The sequence below is a fragment of the Oncorhynchus masou genome, chromosome 27, assembly GCF_036934945.1.
Source record: "Oncorhynchus masou masou isolate Uvic2021 chromosome 27, UVic_Omas_1.1, whole genome shotgun sequence".
NCBI lineage: Eukaryota > Metazoa > Chordata > Actinopteri > Salmoniformes > Salmonidae > Oncorhynchus > Oncorhynchus masou.
The window spans coordinates 20,631,341-20,638,208 of NC_088238.1; the positions used below are offsets into that span (position 1 = coordinate 20,631,341).

General features: G+C 42.8%; 1 long non-coding RNA gene across 1 annotated transcript; it reads left to right on the forward strand.

Annotated features, from left to right (window-relative positions):
* The first annotated feature begins 2,450 nt into the window (after positions 1–2,450).
* LOC135515290 (uncharacterized) lies at positions 2,451–4,468 on the forward strand. The gene is made up of 2 exons (XR_010451776.1): positions 2,451–2,576; positions 2,910–4,468. It is a non-coding gene; the product is annotated as an uncharacterized LOC135515290 (long non-coding RNA).
* The last annotated feature ends 2,400 nt before the right edge of the window (positions 4,469–6,868 follow it).

The window sequence follows — 6,868 nt, forward strand, 5'->3', positions numbered from 1 at the left end:
ATAATCAACGTTGGACACAGAAACAGACAGTCAGAGAGCCAGGCGTCTGTGGGGTCTGAGGAAGAAGCGACTGAGTGGAGAGAAAGCTCCAGGTTTTCATGGGTCCCTGACCCCTATCAGATTCCACAGCCTCTCCTGACCCTTCCATAACTGTGCCGACGGGCCCCTTGCCACCTGGTAACCCACCTCTACTTTCTCACCCCTCCAAAAATTCACGCAACTCAAGTCAACCCAGTTCTCTTGGCTCATCTTGGTTTTAGAAGCACTTGATGGTCGTTGCAATCCATACTTTTTGGTTCTTCCAGACTATGTTCTGATTTTCATAGTCTTCCACAAGGCAGGACATGAATAGTCACATGGTATCCTCCGTTTTGAACTAATAGCTACAGTCTCACTACCAAGTCTGCAAATGCTGCTGGAATCAGTAGGACTCAACAATAATTTATGACTGAACAGCATTAGAAGTGAAGTTTTATAATGAACCCCCAAGTAAAGAAACAATCATGAAATTCCAAACAAAACTCTTACAAAGCGTGGTCCACTGTAGAAGTTCAGCGATGCTAGCTATGGTAAACCATGAAATGCATAGTCACAATCCTCTGTCTTTTTTTTTTTTTACTCCTGAGCCCTTTTGTCAATTACATTTCTGCATAGAATTGTACTGTATCGTGCTTATCAGTCTTTCTACAATAAAATGGAAAAAATAAGTGGATAACATAGCTTATGTTAGAGTTTACTAGAGTTTAAATATGGCTGAAAGTGGGTTTAGGTCCCACCTGGCGTGTGGAAAGGAGGCAGGGTGGAGTGTCTGTGTGTGTCAGGAGCTCCTAGTGTGATGGCCTTGTGAGTAAAGTCCACAGAATCTCCTCTTGAAAACCATGAAGGTCAGAAACCAAGGAGAAGAAGAAACAACAAAGATGGGAACATGTCTGATATGGGTCAACCTGAAGACACTAGGAGGTTGAAACAGTCTCCACTGGGAGGTTGAAACAGTCTCCACTGGGAGGTTGAAACAGTCTCCACTGGGAGGTTGAAACAGTCTCACCTGGGAGGTTGAAACAGTCTCCACTGGGAGGTTGAAACAGTCTCCACTGGGAGGTTGAAACAGTCTCCACTGGGAAGTTGAAACAGTCTCCACTGGGAGGTTGAAACAGTCTCCACTGGGAGGTTGAAACAGTCTCCACTGGGAGGTTGAAACAGTCTCCACTGGGAGGTTGAAACAGTCTCCACTGGGAGGTTTAAACAGCTTACACTGGGGTGGCAGGGTAGCCTAGTGGTTAGAGCGTTGGACTAGTAACCGAAAGGTTGCAAGTTCAAACCCCCTAGCTGACAAGGTACAAAACCACTGTTCCTAGACAGTCATTGAAAATAAGAATTTGTTCTTAACTGACTTGCCTAGTAAAATTAAGGTAAAAAAAAACTGGGAAATTCAATCAGTTTACACTAGGAGGTTCAATCAGTTTACACTGGGAGGTTTAAACAGTCTACACTGGGAGGTTCAAACCGACAATACATTCACACCACTCTGTAAGTGGGTCATTTTGGAATTATGATGGATATACTATCAGCATCATGTCATGAATCTGCCTCCATGTTTTATGTAGGAAGTTGATGGTCATATTTTTTGGATGCAATTCACATTACTATGATTATTATTGTCCATTTACATTTCTTCACGTTTCTCAACAATAAAACATTAAATTGTCTTTTTTGTCACAATCCATCACCCACGTTACACAATTACTTAACTGTTGTGCAAACCACAAAGCAAACTTTTAAATGTTTTCTGTTCATATTTTGGAAGCAAAGTGAGCACTTAAATCATTCATAGACAGGAAATGAATCCAACATGCCAATGTTCAGCTCTAGTAACACACTCACACAATTAACCCATGTCGGCTTGTCAACACGTCTTTTCCAAGAAAAGCTTGTCTACTCTAAAGGATTGTACTGCTCAAATAAAATAAAAGAGTTGTTCAACAAAAAAATGACATGTAAGCAATGAGAGAACAGGAAGTGTTGTGGATAGAAATGTGTTCAGAAGTTATTTGAAATTAACCCCAGACTAATGTGGTGCTGTTTTCATTCTGTCTGACTGTTGAAGAAAAGAGCACTAACCATTTGCAATGAGGAACTATTGGTCTACTAGTTGTAGAAATAGTAGTAGTCCGGTCTGATGTTTACACCACCATTTTAGCCACTGTTTCAGGCAACATTTCAGCCACAATGAAAAATGTGCTTGATTAACATCACAACACCACATTTCCTTCCTCTTCCCAGAAGACACTTGAAAACACCTCTTACAGTTCTTCATGAGAACATTTTTTTTTAAATCTTCTCAAATGCTAATGCTATTTCAGACAGGAAGCTGTGTCATAATGCCCACCTCATATCTGTCCCCTTAACCTCCTGTCCTCCACAGGAAATGGTCATGCAGATGGTATTTCACAGCACTTCCGGCATGGTGCACTGCGACAATGCTGTTGAGCAAAGAGACCAAAATCATGCAACAACGACTGTGAGACACTAACTTTGACTGCCATTGCTGTGGCAGAGGGAAAACAGTGCACTCATCTGTAAGTAGACCTCGTCTGCATGTCTTCTTCACAGCCTTGTCTCAGTGTCTCTGTTGATGTTTATTTCATGCTCCACCACTTGTTGAGTGTATCACTTCTGTGTATAATTACCTCAGCGTATGCTGTTGGATCTTTGCAAGTCTCAGAGTACTTTCTCTAACACTTACAAAGAGTTAGGCCAATGTATTAGTGGTCTTATTGAGTCTTATCTTAAGCCTGTCTTTCTAGTGTTGTCTGTCTCTCATTGAGTCTCATTGTATGCCTCTTTCTCTCTCTCTCTCTCTCTCTCTCTCTCTCTGACTGTCTGTCTGTCTGTCTGTCTGTCTCATCGAGTCTCATCGAGTCTCATCGAGTCTCATCGAGTCTCATCGTCAGTGGTGTAGTGGTGCTTGGAGAAAGTGGGTATACTCTAATTTTTCCTAACATTTTCCTATAGTTGTTTAATGTTTTCACTCTCAAAATGACACTTTTTAATAGAAAAACTTCAGAAATGTGAAGTTTGAAGTCTATAACCGGCTACTGATGTCTTTCAATTCTATGAGCTGCTCCATGCGTCAACAACAAGTTGAGAGCTATGTGCTCTTGCTGCCTGATATTCTGCTAAAACTAGCTATGTGTGCAGTGTGAATGTGAATAGCCTATATTCACATACTTTGCGATTGTGTAGGCTACTTTGTGCATGATTTCACAATTGTACTACATAATTGATATGGTGTTTACCTTCACTATACTACTTTGATACACATTAGTGCGGATTAAGAAGTAATATGCAATTCCCACTGAAAAGAAAGTGGGTATACATCGTATAGCCCCCACTACACCAATGTTCATCGTAAATCTGTCTCTCTATCTCTCTGTCTTTCCCCACCTAAGGACATCGTGTCCCAGCGTGGGCTGCAGATAATGTTGCGACTGATGTGCCCTGATTAGTTGTGTGTGTACATGTGTGTGTATACGCTTGTGTGAGTATATGTGTGTGTGTCTGGCCACCTTTCCCGCTCCTGATCCCCTTAATCCTCTCAGCCACCATGGCTCAAACAGCCCTGCATTCCCGCGGCAACACCATTTCCCTGAGTTTCCCGTCTGGATTGAACCCAAACCACCCCCCCACCACCCCGGCCCCCACCTCCCCTCGCTCCCTCGCTCCCTCCCTCCACCCCATCACATCACACACTGATGCAGAGATGTCAGCGGGTTCACTGCGATGCAGGAGGGCGATCCCATCCCAGGAAATCTTCATGGAAAGTTTCGAAGAGCCTTAGAGGGAGTGGCCTACTCTTGCCCAGGCCCCTCGGGGCAGTGATCCCCCCAATTTGTGCTGCTGTTATAAAGAATGCACCTCTAAACCACTTTCCCACCACTAAGAGGATTACCAAGGTAATGCTTCATATCAAAAAGATGCTACGGCCGATCTAGCCGCTGGGAGGCTGAATTTAATTATAAATATAGAAGATTGGTATCAGACTTTTCGAACTGGACATGGACGCCACTGTCCTGTACTGTGATGAAAACCTAATGTATGTCCACGTGACGGTCAAGACCATGTTGTAGTAATCACTGTAAAAGCACTTTAGCCTGCATAAGTATACCTTTTCAAATCACCCTAGTTTAGGTCACATGCTGGGAGAGATAAGATGGGTGGAAGCAAATGACAGTTATTAGCATAGAAATGGAACAGGATGGAAATGAATATTGAATATAGGATGCTTAGCCCTGGAGTCAATAGTCAAAAAGTCTAAATGTGTTCTATAACGTCCATGACCTAATGTACAGACCTTAACATTATCAATATACGACACATTGTTTTTAAAACTCTTTACTGTATTGCTGTTAAGTATCGACAACCAGTTGATGGTCCATTCTGTAAAATAAAACTTTTCCACTGCGTCAAATGATTCTGCCTTCATTTTAGCCGTCATCCCACATGACAGACAGTAGTGTTGGTGTTGTGGGTCCCCTCATGCTTTGGTTTTCCACTCTTTGTGATGGTGTTGATGTAGGCAATGTTTACGCACTGTCTCCTGGTCGGCACAGACATCATGTCCGATTAGGATCAACTGGTGCGTGTGTGTGTGTGTGCGTGTGTGTGTGTGTGCGTGTGTGCGTGTGTGTGTGTGTGTGTGTGCGTGCGTGTGTGTGTGTGTGCGTGTGTGCGTGCGTGTGTGCGTGTGTGTGCGTGTGTGTGTGCGTGTGTGTGTGCGTGTGCGTGTGCGCGTGTGCGTGTGTGTGCGTGTGTGTGTGTGTGTGTGCGTGTGTGTGTGTGTGATACCAAAACAAAACTCACTTCCTCTTTGGCGACATGTTTGCCTTTCAGTCTGATGGCTACTAGCCCTTTGTGTCTCCAATGTGGAATGGCACTCACTAACCTATTTTCTCCCCTCTAAACATGACAAACTTGACAAACGGTGTTCAAAGTAGTACATCCTAAATGCCTAACCTCATCACCTCATCACTGAAATGTACATGTTTTGGAAAGCATTGATTCGGTCACCTGCAAATTAAATCAATGCTATGTCTGTTGTAGAATTTTTTTTTAAATAATGAACATTTTACAGAACAATTTGAGCTTCTACTTTTAAAAATCCACCTTTCCAGAAAGTCTCTCACCGTTGCCACTTGCTATAGACCACCTTCTGCCCCCAGCATTGCCCTGGACACCATATGTGAATTGATTGCCACCCATCTATCTTCAGAGCTTGTGCTGTTGTTAAGTGAACTAAACTGGGACATGCTTAACACCCCGACCATCCTACAATCTAAGCTTGAAGCCCTCAATCTCACACAAATTATCAATGAACCTACCAAGTATACATTCTGTATACTTCTGGCCCTTCCATGGACACTGTGTTAACTATACTCAGATGAGCTTCAATGCCATACAACTCTCCTTCCGTGGCTTCCAACTGCTCTTAAACCGATCACTGCTTGCCCGTCCAGCAACACTACTCTGGACGGCTCTGACTTAGAATACGTGGACAACTACAAATACCTAGGTGTCTGGTTAGACTGTAAACTCTCCTCCCAGACTCACATTAAGCATCTCCAATCCAAAATTATATCAAGAATTGGCTTCCTATATCGCAACAAAGCATCCTTCACTCATGCTGCCAAACATACCCTCGTAAAACTGACCATCCAACCGATCCTCAACTTCGGTGGTGTCATCTATAAAATAGCCTCCTTAACCTCTTACATCTATGGGGGCGCTATTTCATTTTTGGATGAAAAACATTCCCGTTTTAAACAAGATATTTTGTCACAAAAAGATGCTCGACTATGCATATAATTGATACCATTCGAAAGAAAACACTCTGACGTGTCCAGAAATACCAAGATATTCTCTGTGCGTGCCCTAGAACGTGAGCTTCAGGCAAAACCAAGATGAGATGGCATCCAGGAAATGACAAGGATTTTTGAGGCTCTGTTTTCCATTGTCTCCTTATATGGCTGTGAATGCGAGAGGAGTGAGTCAACCCTTTCTGTCGTTTCCCCAAGGTGTCTGCAGCATTGTGACGTATTTGTGGGCAGATCATTGGAAGATTGACCATAAGAGACCACATTTACCAGGTGTCCGCCGGGTGTCCTGCGCCGAAATTGGTGCGCAAAAGTCACCTGCCAGTATTTTTCCATGCGATACAGAGAGGAAAGCAAGCTTCCACGAACTGCATATCAATGAAGAGATATGTGAAAAAACACCTTGAGGATTGATTCCAAACAACGTTTGCCATGTTTCGGTCGATATTATGTAGTTAATCCGGAAAAAGTTTTACGTTGTAGGTGACTGAATTTTCGGTTCGTTTCGGTAGCCAGACGCAATGTAGAAAACGGAACGATTTCTCCTACACACAGACGCTTTCAAGAAAAACTGCGCATTTGGTATGTAACTGAGAGTCTCCTCATTGAAAACATCAGAAGCTCTTCAAAGGTAAATGATTTTATTTATTTGGTTATCTGGTTTTTGTGAAAATGTTGCGTGCTAAATGCTACTCAAAATGCTATGCTAGCTTTGCATACTCTTACACAAATTAGTCAATTTCTATGGTTCAAAAGCATATTTTGAAAATCTGAGATGACAGTGTTGTTAAGAAAAGGCTAAGCTTGAGAGCAGACGCATTATTTTCATTTTATTTGCGATTTTCAGAAATCGTTAACGTTGCGTTATGCTAATGAGCCTGAGGCTTTAGTCACAAACCCGGATCCGGGATGGGGAGTTTCAAGAAGTTAACTCTACTCAACAAACTAGATGCAGTCTATCACAGTGCCATCCGTTCTGTCACCAAAGCCCTATACAC